This window comes from Acomys minous (genome assembly GCF_964271855.1).
Source record: "Acomys minous genome assembly, chromosome: 17".
Classification (NCBI taxonomy): domain Eukaryota; kingdom Metazoa; phylum Chordata; class Mammalia; order Rodentia; family Muridae; genus Acomys; species Acomys minous.
This window is the reverse complement of record NC_140500.1, coordinates 28322152-28336532: the sequence shown is the minus strand read 5'-3', so window position 1 is coordinate 28336532 and position 14381 is coordinate 28322152.

Here is a 14381-nt window from a genome sequence, read left to right as displayed (position 1 = left end):
TGTGTGTGTGTCTCCAGGGTCATGTAAAAGCTCTTAAGTAAAAACCAGTTAAAGTAGGTGTAGTTTTGGGGATCCCTGCTCTTGTCTCCTGTGGGTATATAGAGGTCCTGGCAGTTCCCTCATCAAAAAGAAGACTAGGCACTGTGTCCCTCAGTGGCCCTCTTCTAGACTCTAGAGCATTACTACACAAAACAGTTGACAACAATAAAGTTTAGGAGGAAGAGGTTTGGTTCAGGGTTTTGGGAGGTTCACCTCGTCATGGCATTGAGAAGGCACTGTTGAGTTCCTAGAGTGGAATTATGAAGTGGCTTCTCCTCTATGCTGGCAGAGCAGGAAGCAGAGAGCTGAACCAGGAACAGGACATGGGCAACACTGAAAAGACAAAGCCCTATCTCCTAAAAGCTTTATCGTCTTCAAAATATCATCAGTAGCTGAGGACCAGATGTTCAAAACATGTGTGCTATTGGTGACATTTCAGATTCAGCAGTAAAACTGGTTCACACTGCACTTCACATGCAGCTGGGGGCTTCTGGAACCGTTCCATGTCTGGCCTGGGCTGCAGAGGCCAGGAGTGCTGCTCAGACCCTGGGCTTACAACCATCGGGCGCTCTGTCTGAGCTCATGCCAGCAGCAACGAACCAAGATGAAGGTTCTCTCAAAAGCCTGGGGCCCTCTAAGGTCATGCATTCATTTTGTAAACAGTTTCTAAGCCATTATTTAACATTTGCAGAGTGACCCAGAACAATCAAGAAGCAAGCGGAATAAAACCTCTAGTATGGTAGGAACAGAAGGACAGAGAAACTGGTGAAACGCACATTGAGTCAGAGGGTGGCAGGTGGGTTCAGGAGATCAGAGCTTTAAATGGGAGCCATTCGCACGCTTTAGTCACACGAGCTGGGAGGCCGTCTCCAGTAAGGTCAAACTTAAACAAAGATTTGACTAGAGGCTTGCCACTGACAGGAAGCAAGACACGAGGATATCTGGTGGGAGAATATTCCTGAGAGGAAGAATAGCGAGTCTTGGGCAAAGGCACGTCTGCATAATGTGTTTGTAGGTCAGCATGAAGTCTGGCCAGCTGAAGTAAGAGAAGGCTTGGGAAGCACGGCCATCAATTTGCAGGTGCCGTGAAGCATTGTGGGACTAGGTCCTATGCCAACTGTTCCTAACTGTTCTCCAGTCCTGCTCTAGCTACTCTAGGAGACCTGAAGGCCAGTGTCACAGTGATGACGGTCTGGAAGCCTCCCTTGGCTCCACGTTGTCGCGTTTCTTGTGCCATCTTCACGTCCTGAGGTTTCCCTCTGCAATAACGTTGTGTGGCCAGAGCTCTAGAGAGCCTTACTTGAGATTTTAGAAATCCCTCTCTCTTCTTGGGCTTCGTCTCTGCTAGTTGACCAGTTTTATCACAGCTGAGGACATGGCCCAGTGCCTCATCCACAGCGAGACACATCAGCCATGGATGGACTGTCATCCTCTCTGCGCCTCAGGAAGGATGCTGCGGCCTCATGCAGACAGAAGCCTAATACCTGCATCCCTAGGGGCTCAGGGAAATTAGCGTGGAGACTCAGCACTGATCAGGGATCCTGAAGCACCAGTGGGAATCTTCTTTGGGGTGGTAGGCTTGGGTTGTGGCTTCATGGGAAGAAGGTAGCCAGAAACTGACATACAAGAAGTGAATAAAAATATTACCCACATTTCCAGAAAAGTCTACAGGATCTATTTTGAACCTTAAACATAACTTTTGTCCTCTTTTCCTTCGTGACCTAGAGTGCAGTCTGTTCCTAGAATTAGATGAATAAGAAGTTCAGGTGAGGAACAAATTTGCAAATCCCTGGGAATTGCTAGCCTGCTGTCCCCAGCTGGGCAGGCAACTCAGGGCCAGTGAGAGATCCTGTCTCAAAAAAGAATAAATAGAAAGTCAGTCCTCTGACTTCTACATGCATGTATACCTGCTTTCAGGTACATACATACCCGCATGCATGCATCGCAGCTAAGAAATCTAAGTATTTTATAAGTAAACCTGACTATACCTCACTAGAGGGTGAGACGTCATTTTGTATTTTATTGGACAGTAGCCAAGCCTGCCCCCCACTCTGCCGAGACTATGTATATGTACTTGAAGGTGAGTCTGGGAAAACCTCAGCCGCTCACTCCGTTCACAGAGTATGAAAGACACACAAAGAATTGTCTCCAACAGAAATGAGAACTCAGCACTGAGTGAGTGGGAGTTCAGAGAGGCCCCGTTCTTGATGAGAAAGAGTAAAAAGTCGAAGCCTGGAGCCAGGCTGTGTTACTGAGACATGAGCTTGGCCTTTCTGCCCCTAGCATCACCTCAGAAAGAGCAAAATGTGCTCAGTACAAAACACAGGCTAATAAGGCCAGGAGTGAAGATTCCTCCCACTGGGCACTTCTGTGGGAGGTCACTGGCTCCTGTCTCACAGGACAGGGGACTGCTCCATTCATCACTAACAGCAGCCCCTGGCTCCTGGCAGCCACCTAGCCAGCCTCTGGAGCCACATCACCAGGAAGGTACCAGTAAACAGGTATTTATATTCAAATCACAATTTAAAATGCTCAGGGGGGGGGGGTTCATACCCTGGGAGACCTAGCAGGCTGCTTGTTGTAAAATCCTCTGAGCTGACCACACTTGTGCTGACAACAGTGTTAACAGGAACTTCAGTTTGCTCCTCTTACTGCGCCCTCGGCTTATAGAAGAATATTAACGATTTGCTAATCCACTGGATTCGGGTTAGATAAAATTTACTAGAAAAGAAACCACTGAGCATTCAATTTGAAAATATGAGTTAGTTTGTGAGAGCTAGAGACAGAAAGACTTTGAGGGAGAAGCCAAGGAAAGTGACTGCCATTTCATTAGGAAGCCTGGGGTGGGGGTAGGGGGGAGTGGGGAGGGAAGTGGAGGTGGGGATGGAGCTTTCATGGATGGAACAGAAAGTGCCAGAGTTAGGGGTACATCCCAGCTCATCTCAGGCATGGGATCAGTTCCCTTCCCCTGGGCCTTGGGTACACTCCATCCTCTCTTTCTTTGATGCTGTGTACTGCAAATGTCTTGCAAGCCTCCAACTGTGTGATGGTTCCTTGAAAATAGTATGACATAGAATTGTCACGTGACCCTGCAATCCCACATCCAGACATATCACCAAGAACCCAAGGACTTGAACAAATACCCATGAGCCATTGTTCACTGAAGTTCTATTCATAATAACAGAAAGGTGTAAACAACCAAATATCCAGCAGCCAGCTCTAAAGGAGAGAAGTGAGCCTGAGGGTAGAGCTCAGTATGAGCTCAGTATGCTCAGCGCCTGGGCTCCATCCCTATGTACGCCAATAGTACGCAGGACTAGTACTCAGCCTTAAAAAGGAAAGAAATAACAGCGTACACTACAGCATGGGCTGAGTTTGAAAGCAGGATTTCACTTATACATAGTACCAAAATCAGTCAAGTTTACAGCAGTGGGATGCAGAGGTTGGGGAGAGAGAAGGTTATGCTATTATTTAATGGATACAGAGCTGATACTGCGAATTAAGAAGTATTGCTGGAGATAGTGTGTGGTGATGGTAAAACAAACCAAAAAAAAAAAAAAAAACCAAAAAGGAAATATACAGAACACTCCTGAAATAGACACGTAAAGCCATGAAGCATTTAAAGTCATGTGTATCTTACCACCATAAGAAAAAAAGGGGGTGCATTCACGGTGAGTCATGGGTAGAAAATAGATGGCATTTGCTCTCTTTAGCCAGATGTTCAGGCGTCAGGTTGACATAGCCAACAATGCAGTGATGGAGAATTGGGGAATTGAAGCCAGGACGTGGAGTCTCAAGTGACTACCATAATTACAGCATTTCATTTCCTGCTTATAAAGCAAGCTGAGTTCGGGAGTAAAATCAATATTCCAGTGAGCTGTGATTAATTGCTTCTCCCGTGTTTAAATGGCCCTCTGCTCTGCCTCGGCTATTGTTCTGCACAAATAATTAGGATGGCTCCCACTGCCAAGGTCATTTTTGTGCATGCTCTGGTGAAGGGGAAACAAGGGGCCATTGCTGTTCAGTGTCTAGGAGGTTTCAGACTTGTGGTATTCTAACCGCCCCCCTCCCCAATACATAACGAGTATGCATCATCCTCCCTCGTCCGTCCACATACTCTGGATCTTCTCACCGATTCGGTGATGGGCGTGGTAGTTTTGTTGCCTTATTGGTGACTCTCAGTAAGGTTTACATGGTCTCCCAGAGCTGCACAGCTGGCATGCCTCCTGCTCTGCTGGCCACACCTCTCATGGTCTTCTGCCCTCTGCTTGGTGACAGGCAGCAGAAACTGTGACTGTCCCCAAATCTGAGTTGTTCATTCTGTATTTTTCTCAGTCGTGTAACAAACACTTGCTCTTCACTCCCTGTGTTCCATACACAGTGACGGTCTCTGTGAACAAGGGCTTCAAATACTAAACACTTTGATGCTTCCTCTAGAGCATCGGTGTTCCTGATGGGGAGATTCGGGGAGAAGCTACAGTTTTGTTGCTCCTGCGGAAGCTGACAGGAGCATGAAGGGCCACAGTGAGGTGATTCAGGTCACTGTGCCCTCAAGATGAGGAGGAGAAGGAGAGAAAAGGCAGCATGTGGTGAGCATGCATCTAGTCACAGGAGGAGTGCTCAGACCTCTCCAAACATGTGCTGCATGCATGGTGGTGCCGCCAGGGACACAGAGGATTTGGGTTTCCCCCTGAGGAAAACAACGGCTAGGGAGGAGAGGAGCAGAAACAAAACACATGTTTTGAAAGGTCACAGCGAAACTTCCCTGAAGGCTACAGGATGGGGGTGGGAGTCAAACATGGAGGGCAAGGAGGCTATACTCATCTCCATGGCTGCCTTAACCCATCAACACTGCTGCGGTGCTAAAAGCAACATGATTTACTCCTTGGCAATTATAGGTGGAGAGCGTCCAGTGTCAGGGTCATGTTCTCTTGGAAGATTCTGGTGGAAAAAAATCTGTCCCCAGCCTTTCTCTGAGGTTCTCACTCGGAATCCCCTCTGCCTTGCCTTACAACTTGCTCACACCTGCAAAGACTGAAGTTCTCAAGGAAGTCACCCTCGTGGGGGTCGGGGGTTGGTTGGGAGTCTTTTCAAAAGACATAACCACCTTAAAGACAAGACCATTTGGGTCAGTTGGCTGAGAGACAATGAAGGCACAGCCAATAGCACAGATGAGAGGCAAAGCATTGACTGGGGAGGCAGCGTGGCTGAGGCTGATGGAGGCAACCCTGGGCAGAGGTGGTGCATAGGGAAACGGCTCTGTCTTCCCTGCTTGAAGAGAAAGTGTTGGCAGAAAGAGTGCCAATCCTTCACAAAGTTGTAACTGTTGTCTCCAATGCAGAATGCCAGTTTTTTCTTTTGACAGTAAAATCATGCAAGTCTTGCCTACAGTTCTCTCCAGCCTCATCCACTCCACCCCACCCCCAGCACACACACACACACACACACACACACACACACACACACACACACACACACACACCTTGCTTTTCCTGGAACTGTGTACGTGCAACGTAGTCTAGGAAGTTATTAATTCCATTTGCCTGCATGTCCATAATGAACACACCAGGATCTGTATGTTCCTACAGGACCAGCCTTGTCTGGTCCATGGCTGAGTCTATCTGATGAAGAGCACGATAAAGATATGCAGTGTTGGAGCAGGTACGGCCCTGCCCATGGTGCATCTCTACCTATGCAATTCCTTGCCCCTCCTTCCCCTACACCGCCATCCTGAGGGCAAGAATGGAGAGCCTGCCCCTCCACTTCCATAATGTGTTGAGTGTGATTTGCATATAGATCATGATGCATTGCATTTAATGTGCATCATCTATTCCACACCACAGAGTGAGCGCAGAAGGCAAGGCTATGGTTCTACCTCCAACACCTTTTCGAGTACAAGTGTTCAAGAAATATTTGCTACTGAGAGACTGAGCACACCTACAATCTCAACATTCAGGAAGTGGAGCCAGGAGGAATGTGAGTTCAAAGTTCCTGGGCTACACAGTGAGAATCTGTCTCAAAAATAAAAGATCCATTGAACAAAAGCACTTTAAGTAGAACCACAAGAGTCAGAACAGGAGTGGACTGTACAGGCTCTGTAGCTGGAAGACTGGCTTATGCACGGGAATGCGATTTGAGCATCGCTGTTAACCTCCTTAAGATCCACCTGAAAATGGGGAGCATGCTGTAGGACTGCTGTGATGTTTTCATGGGGTCATTTTAGACAGCATCCAGCACATTTTGGGTTCTGAACAAGGTCCAACATCATAGTCCTTTCTGATAGGCCATCCCTTATAAGAACAGACTGAGGGAGATGCGTCTATATGGTCCTAACTTTCCCATTGTTCTCTCTCTCCATCATCACCACAAAGTTATGGCCTAATGAATGATCTGAGCTGAGTCCATTTTGGCCTGATGAGCTGAGTGTTGAGTAAGCATGAGACAATGCAGCATTATCAGGGGCACCTACAGGAAGAACTTAGAACCAAAGACATTCCAACACAATAACCTTACAGTGTGCAGGCTTGTTCCACGGCCCAGCTTTGCACTCAAGGCTGGCCTGGCTCCATCTTACAGTCTGTATAAACTGGGATAAGGGATTGCCCTCCCTTAGCTATAAGAATTGCAAATAATCCCCGAGGATTGATAAACCCAGCGAGTGAAGCACAGCATTGCCTAAAGCCTCCATTGGCGTCTTTCTGCCATCACCAGAGGGTCGCAGGGCTGGAGAGAGGCGCTGGAGCACCGCAGTGACAAGCCGGTTCTGCCACACAGCCTCAGCCTCCTTCTTCTGATAACAGAGGAGGTCCCAAAGCCTAGGAGAGGGTGTGTACTGTGGGCTGATATTGCTCAGAAAGCGCTGTCCCCTTAGATTCTCCTTACAGGAAACTCCCATGGGCCCTGACAGAAGACCCTGCACCAAGCTGCAACCAAGCTACAAAGCACCCGTGAGGCAGCCACTCATCAGCCAGAGGAGGAAAACCTATTTAGCACAGAAGCACCCAGATTATCCTAACCGAGAGAGATGCTGTATCAGTTTGTGAGGGGGCATTTTTGATAGAATCTGAGGGGGTCCTGTAAAATAACATGAGTTGTCCAGTCAAAAGGCCCATATTGTAACTCACGTAACTATTGTTTGCCATCTAGGGAAACTGTGTAGCCCTGGCGTCGTGGACTGCAGGCAAGGGCATACAGCTTTCAATGCTGCTCGGGCTCCGCACTTGAGTGACTGCTTAGTCCGTTCCCTATGCTGGAAGCAGCTGTCATCCTATAAAGAGTGGGCTAAGGAACTTGACATTGTGGCCTGGGTTCCTTCCAGAAAGGCATTTGGTACCATTTGGCTTCCAAATTCCCAAGCCCTCCTTCATCTCCATTCTAATTTTAAAGACGTATGGGAAATAGAATTTGGGTGAAACACACTTCTGAGTTAGTGTTCTGCATCTTTTCCTAGACTTGAAGGCCATACCACAAAAGCTCCCAGCAAACATAGTGGAAATACTTAACCTCGGGACCCTCCTTTGGGATGGGACCCAGGAACATCTGCAAATGTAACAAGCTCTGTAGGTGATTTTTTTTTATGACTGCACCATAATTAGCCTAAGCCGCCTGAAAATATAACCTCATAAAACAGCTGCTGAAAACCCGAATGTGATTCTGCTCTTAAAAGACATATCTTCAAGCCGAGGTCACTGCTGGGGAACTGAAGCCAAGACTCCAAGTTCACACAGTGATGACCACCAGCCTTCTCCAGTAGAGCCTGTGGGTGTTTCTAAACCTCAGAGGCTGAGATGGGTATTTGGGTTCTGGCGTCAACAGAGGATGATGACCCTGTGACCTAAGGTCTTGCACCAATACTCCTTTTATGGGACATGCTGATGTGACTTCTTATCTACACCGCAGCCCAGACATTCCTTGTTTCAGAAGACGCTGTGCACTTTGGTATATTTTACAGGAGATAGCACCGCTGCCATCCTACAGTGTCCACAGGCAGACGGCCACACTCTGTGAATGGGTAGGGGGGCAGCAGCGAAGCAATACCAATTGCCTGCCATAGAAAAGCTATCACTCATGGCCACCCACAAACAGAGTATTGTGGGATGGTTCCCTGGGGGGTCACAGGTGCACAAAGGGCAGATGCTCGAGCTTTGTTGGCCAGGATCTAGCAGAGATGAATGTGCAGCCAGCCCTTGTTACAGATGTGAGCCTACGGGTTAGTGTTGGAGATTTGATCTTCATTGTAACAGTGTTAATTAGTTAATAGTAGGAATTTTTAAGAAGTGTAAGGTACCATAGAATGACTGTGCCATTGGGGGCGTTGCTTTGGAAAGACTGGGAAATTATTGTGGACCCTAGTGAGTTTCCCAAGAGCTGTTAGACACCGGGGAGTCTGCGCCTGCCCTCACTCTGGCTTCCTGTTTCACTGGCTCATCATCCCTCATCTGGCCAGCTTGCCATCAGCACACAGTTTTCACCAGATGCTCCCAGCCCCCCCCACCCCCCTCTCGTGTGTGTGTGTGTGTGTGTGTGTGTGTGTGTGTGTGTGTGTGTGTGTACGCGATGGAGTGTGAAAACCAGCAGAGGCCAGTAGGTTCCTTGCTCAATCACTCCCATCACTCCCTGTTCTGTCCCTTTGAGACAATGAGCCAGAGCTAGGCTGGTGGCCAGCAAATCTCAGTGACTGATCCTCATGGTCCAGCCTTGCACAGTTTTGCCATTTCGGGAGCATGCTTCTACATCCAGCCTTTCCATGGGTTCTAGGATCCAAAGCTGGGTCTTCATACCAATGCAGTGACTGCTGTTGTGCACTGAACCATCTTTCCAGCTGCGAACCTCTTTTAACAAATTATGTGTCCGTAGCTGTTTCATTACAGAAAACAGTCTAATTGACTCATTCAGTTTTCTGCTGGCTGGCTTGAGGCTGGGGTCCTGACGATTGGCTCTCATTATAGGATGGAGCAGTCAGCCTCCTCCAGCCCCCAGCCTCATGAACTTCTCATCTGCCCCGTCTTCCACCTGGACACAGCGTGTCGCTGACATCTTTCCTTACTTCATTAAGGAAGTTTCAGTTGCCCTGAACAAGAGACAATGCAGATGTTTCCATTTAAAAACATAATTATTATGCTTTCCTGCTTCGTTATTGGTAGGGAAAATTTCCCCTTTAATTATTTCCCCTTTAAACAATGTTAATAGAACGTAATGTTGAAGCCATTCTCCCAGCAGCCCTTAAGTCCATGAGTTTTGCTTGTTTGTTTTTGCTTGCTTTTATTTTATTTTTTCTTACTATTTCATTTCTGAACTTGGGTGTTTTGTTTGCATGTGTGTCTTGTACCATGCGTTTGCCTGGTGCCTGCAGAGGCTTCAGAAGAAAGTGTAGGATCCCCTGGAACTGGATTCACAGACAGCTGTTGTTAGGATTCTGCTTCAGTCTGTCTCCCTGTGATGACATTGCCTACCTGCCACAGGGGCTTGGCCCTGCCCAGGGCTACATAAAAGGACAAACCCTCCTTGTGGCCCCTCTCTTCCACCCCTCTCTGCTCTCCCTCTCTCTGCTCCTCTTACCCATTTCTCTCTCTTCTTTTGCTCTTCCTCTCTGTCTCTGTCTCTGTCTGTCTGTCTCTGTCTCTGTCTGTCTGTCTCTGTCTCTGTCTCTGTCTCTGTCTCTGTCTCTGTCTCTCTCTCTCTCTCTCTCTCTCTCTCTCTCTCTTTCTCTCTCTCCCTCCCTCCCTCTAGGTACCCCTCCCCTTTCACACACCTCCACGCTCATTTAATAAACTCCTCTATTACATAACATCTGCTGTCTGGTGCCTTATTATCTTATGTCTTATTTTTATACATAAAAGCTGTGAACTGTCGTGTAGGAGCTGGGAATCAAACCTGAGATTTTGGAAGATCAACAAATGTCCTTCACCCCTGGATCCATCTATTCAGCCCCTCAGTCCATGTTTGTGAAGAATTTCTACGGAATTCTTCCTCAGGGAGCAAGGCTTCGCTGCTCTCCCTCATTCTTACCTGGAGCTTTTTACATATACGCATTCTCCAGTCCTCCACTTTACTCTTACACTGTTCTCCTCCCCTGCACAACCTCTAGTCACCTTTTCAAAATCACACCTCTAATTTTAAAACAGTTTCATGTTAGCATAAAATCGTAAAGATGAGAGCAAGGCAGACCGAACCCCATCATGAGAGGGGGCTGGGCATGAGGTCCACTCTCCAGCACAAGGAGCTCCCAGATTATTAGCTGCTGTGAAACGAAGGCAGGCTCAGTTTTCTCTAAGAGTACCCCTGGCAAGTCAGCCACACTCCACACACCCAAGAAGGTTTGTTGGTGTGGGGAGGAAGGTGAGGTGGGGGTGCCCCACAGAGTTGTGTGGGAAGGCTAGAAGATAGATCTAGAAAGTGCTGGAGGAGGGAGGGTGGCTGCGATCAAAACACATCGTACAAACTTCTCAAACAACACAATCACACATATTTTTAATAAAAAAGAAAACTTCAAAAACGCTGTAACTGTAAAGTGTGCAGTGGGGGCTGATGGGATGGAGAAGGTATTGGTTGGCTGGTGAAGAGGTACTTAGAGGTGTGGTGACTCTCAGGGCTTGGCCAGGTGACAAAAAACACATCCTGTTTCCAGATTCCCTACAGCCATGGATACTCGGCTTTGGCCTGCCAGGGGAGAGTCCTCAGAAGAGCAGGAGCTTCTCTCTTACTTCTCCCACATCCTGTGGATAAACACTGGTAAAATGCCCATTCCCATCGCACAGCATTAAGGCAGATGCTTCTAAGGTATCTAGTGACTGTCCTGTGCTTGCTGGCTCCAACGCCTCGGGCTGCTATGAAGTTAGTCTTTTGTCCTCGCTTCTTTCACCGTGTGCTTTAGAAAGCAGTCACTACAGGGTACCCACACAGAAGATCTGACATGGGTAGCCTTTTGAGTTTCCCGTGGGAGCTGGCAACTTAGGAACCCTACTTCCCATAGAGACAATAAATCTTTTAAATCAAGGAATCAGCACTCACTGGTCTGTTTTCTCCACCGAGTCTCGCTCAGAGGACAGGAGGACTTTTTATCTGTCCTCCACCCATTTCATTATGAATTCAATGGTGTGCTGATATCCCCTTGATCTTGAGGGAATTATTTTATGCTTTCAGGCGTGATGCAAATCTACTTTATCTTGTTGCTCTGGTTTTACAGATTAGCCATGGGGCCATGGAATGGAGGCTCCAGCCCTTGCTTCTGTGTATTCTGTCTAGCTCCAGACCCAATGGCCTCTAAGGAACCCTGGTTCCTTTGCCTGTAGAATAAGACAGGACTCTCAAGAATCCAGCTGGATCTGGTCTAAAAATCTTCCTGAGAACTAGCTTTTGTGGTGCTAGAAGGTTCTACATGAGCTGCCAAGAGAAGGAAGCAAGCAATAGTTCTAGCCCCAGCCGTGATGCCTATGAACCCCTAACAAAGACCAGCTCAGCAAGACATCCCTGAAAGGGCATGCAATGGTGGCAGTTTTAATGTTGGTGGTAATCTACAGTGGCCCTCGTTAGACTTAAAGCCCACTCAGCAGGAGGGAAGTCATGCCTGGAAACCCAGCCAACTACCCTTGGCTGGAGAGCACAGGGTATCAGAGGAACATACTACTGGCCTTTTCTAAATCGCCATAATTTAGAACTGTGTTCTAAGTACTTATACCCAGAGTAAAACGTAGGTCTCACCTCTCATCAAAAAAGCTTCTTCTGCAGCCGATGCAACCATCACAGAAGGCTACTGCTGCGCAAGATGCAGAGAACAACCGACCGTGGGTGCCCAGCTCCAGGAGCTACGTCTACAGTGCTACACATTGCCTACACCACACCTAAGGCTTAGGGGACATTGTAAGAGCCAGATGACCAGGCTACCTGATGCAAGATTGTGTCTTGAAGAAAGAACAGAGAGGCTACACCCATGAAATCTCAACAGCATGGCTGCCAGAACAAGACCAGACCAATCCTAACACTGGATGACAGACACACCAACGTGGACGGAGGAAATTACACAGGGACACATCCCAGAGTGAAGACGTACAGGCAGTGGCTGCTAAGTGAGGGAGAAGAAGTCTTCTCCAGGCATGAGCCCCTCTCACTGGTTATCCAAAATGAAATGGTTAGCCCTAAAAAAACATAAACATGTAAGCACCACTAAACAGACTCAGTGGGCTGCACTTATGTATTTATTTGTGTGTGTATATATATATAACAATAATAATAAAGAAAAAGAGGCCATAATTTGGAAAGCCATAATTAGGGTGGGGCATGGGAGACATGGGGAGGAGGACAGAGAAGTGAAATGATGTAATCTTATTTTAATTTTTTAAAAATGTAAAATTCTTGGCATAGCGTTTGCCTATCAAGACAGGGATGCTATTGTCTTAAGTATTTCTGTGTGTATCCGTACTAGTATACTAATACGTATAGGCGTATCCTATCTCCATCTTCAGTCCAGTACCTGGAGCATCACACATCACGCTAGCCTTGCCCTGGCCTTGCCTGTTAGCAGCCTTTCACTCCCACAGTAAGAAATCTGGATGACCGTCTGTATCCACTGGCTGGTCCATCTCGGTGGTCGTGTGCTAGGGTTCATAGCAGTCTGTTCTTGTCCTCCTAGGAAACTTCCTTGCCCTTCTGTATGGTCTGTGTGCTTTTGGAGTTACAAACTCCACTCCCAAAATCACTTAGAGCAACACATTTTTCTCCACTGTCTGCTGTGCATTGGGACTTCATATAATATTGACCACAACTGTTCAAAACACAGAGAACTGAGCATGGGGTGCTCAGGCCCAGCTGGTACATCTTCAGTGCAGCACCTGCCTGCACCACACCTATGGTTTAGGAGCCATTGGTGGAAAAGAAAGTGGCTCATTTGTGAAGACATGAATTTTCTCTGTCTTTTTCAAAGAGCTAGTTTTTTTTTTTTCCAAATTGCCTCCCTTTTTTCAATTTCACGGGCGTTTCCTTTGAATTTCATTTTCCTTCTTCTTCTTGCCAGTCTTACCTTTCGCCTGAGGTAGAAATTTAGGTCATGGTTTTATATATTTAATTTTTTTCCAAATAAATGTATCTAATGCTATAATAATTTACTTTCAAAACCACTTTATCTGTTTGAGCAAAATTTTTGAGACGTTGTAACTTAACCTTCACACATTTTTTTTTTACATTTTAATTTTGCTTTTATAGAATACAATTTTTTAAAAATTTCTTATTTCATCAGTAGACCATCCACAGATATACAGTTTAATTTGTAAACATTTGGAGAGTTTTCAACTATTCTTTAGCTATTGTAGTATCTTTACGCTGTTAAATTATACCCTGTATTTTATGGTCTGGGATACGGCTGTATATAACCATCCTCCTTTTGCTGCTGTTTCCTTACAGCTACTCTGGGTGTCCCCTGATTAATATTAGCCTGGTGTGTCCTTTCTCACCCCTTCACTTTTAGCTGATAGGAGCCTTTGTATTTACTGCTTCCTGTACATAAGTGCGGTGATCCTTTTCTTTCTCTTTGTGTGCTGAGACTCCAGCTTCTGGCCTGGAATATTCCAGGCTAGCACTCTGTCTCTGCGCTGTGCCCCTAACTCTTGGTTTATTGGGACGGAGTCTCCCTCTGTGGCTGAGGCTGACCTTGAACTCATTATTCTTCTGCCTCTTCCTTGGAATTCTGATGATACAGAGGAGCACCCGCATGCCTGGCTCCTCCTCCTCCTCCTCCTCCTCCTCTTCCTTCTCCTCCTTCTCCTTTTTCTCTTGTTTAAACACGTTGATAGCCTTTAATTGGTGTGCTTAGACCATTCCTGTTTAAAGTTGGCCTGTACAGCTGTTTTAACAGATCCCTCATTTTGTAACTTTTATCTTTGTAGTTGTTCTTCTGTCTTTCTTCCTTGTTTGTTAAGGTCTTCAATTGCACATTTCATAAGATTCCATTTAAAATCTATTATTTACACATCACACATACATACCACTTACATATCTGCATATTTCTTTTTTAATTAATTTTATTTATTTATTTATTTATTTATTTATTTATTTATTCGCTTTACATCCTGATTATAGTTGCCTTCTTCCTCTCTTTCTGGTCTCGCCTTCCCTCCCTCCCCCCCCCCCCAGTCCTCTATTCCTCAGAAAAGGGAAGCTCCCACACCAACCCATCCCAGCGCATCAAGTCTCATCAGGACTGAGCCTGTCTTTCTCTCCTGGTGAGGCAGTCTGGCCAGGGGAAGTGGTCAAAAAGCAGGCAGCAAAGTCCATGTCAGAAACTGCTCCTGCTCGCCTTACTACTAGAGGACCCATATGAAGCCTGAGGCTGCTCATTGGCTGCATCTGTG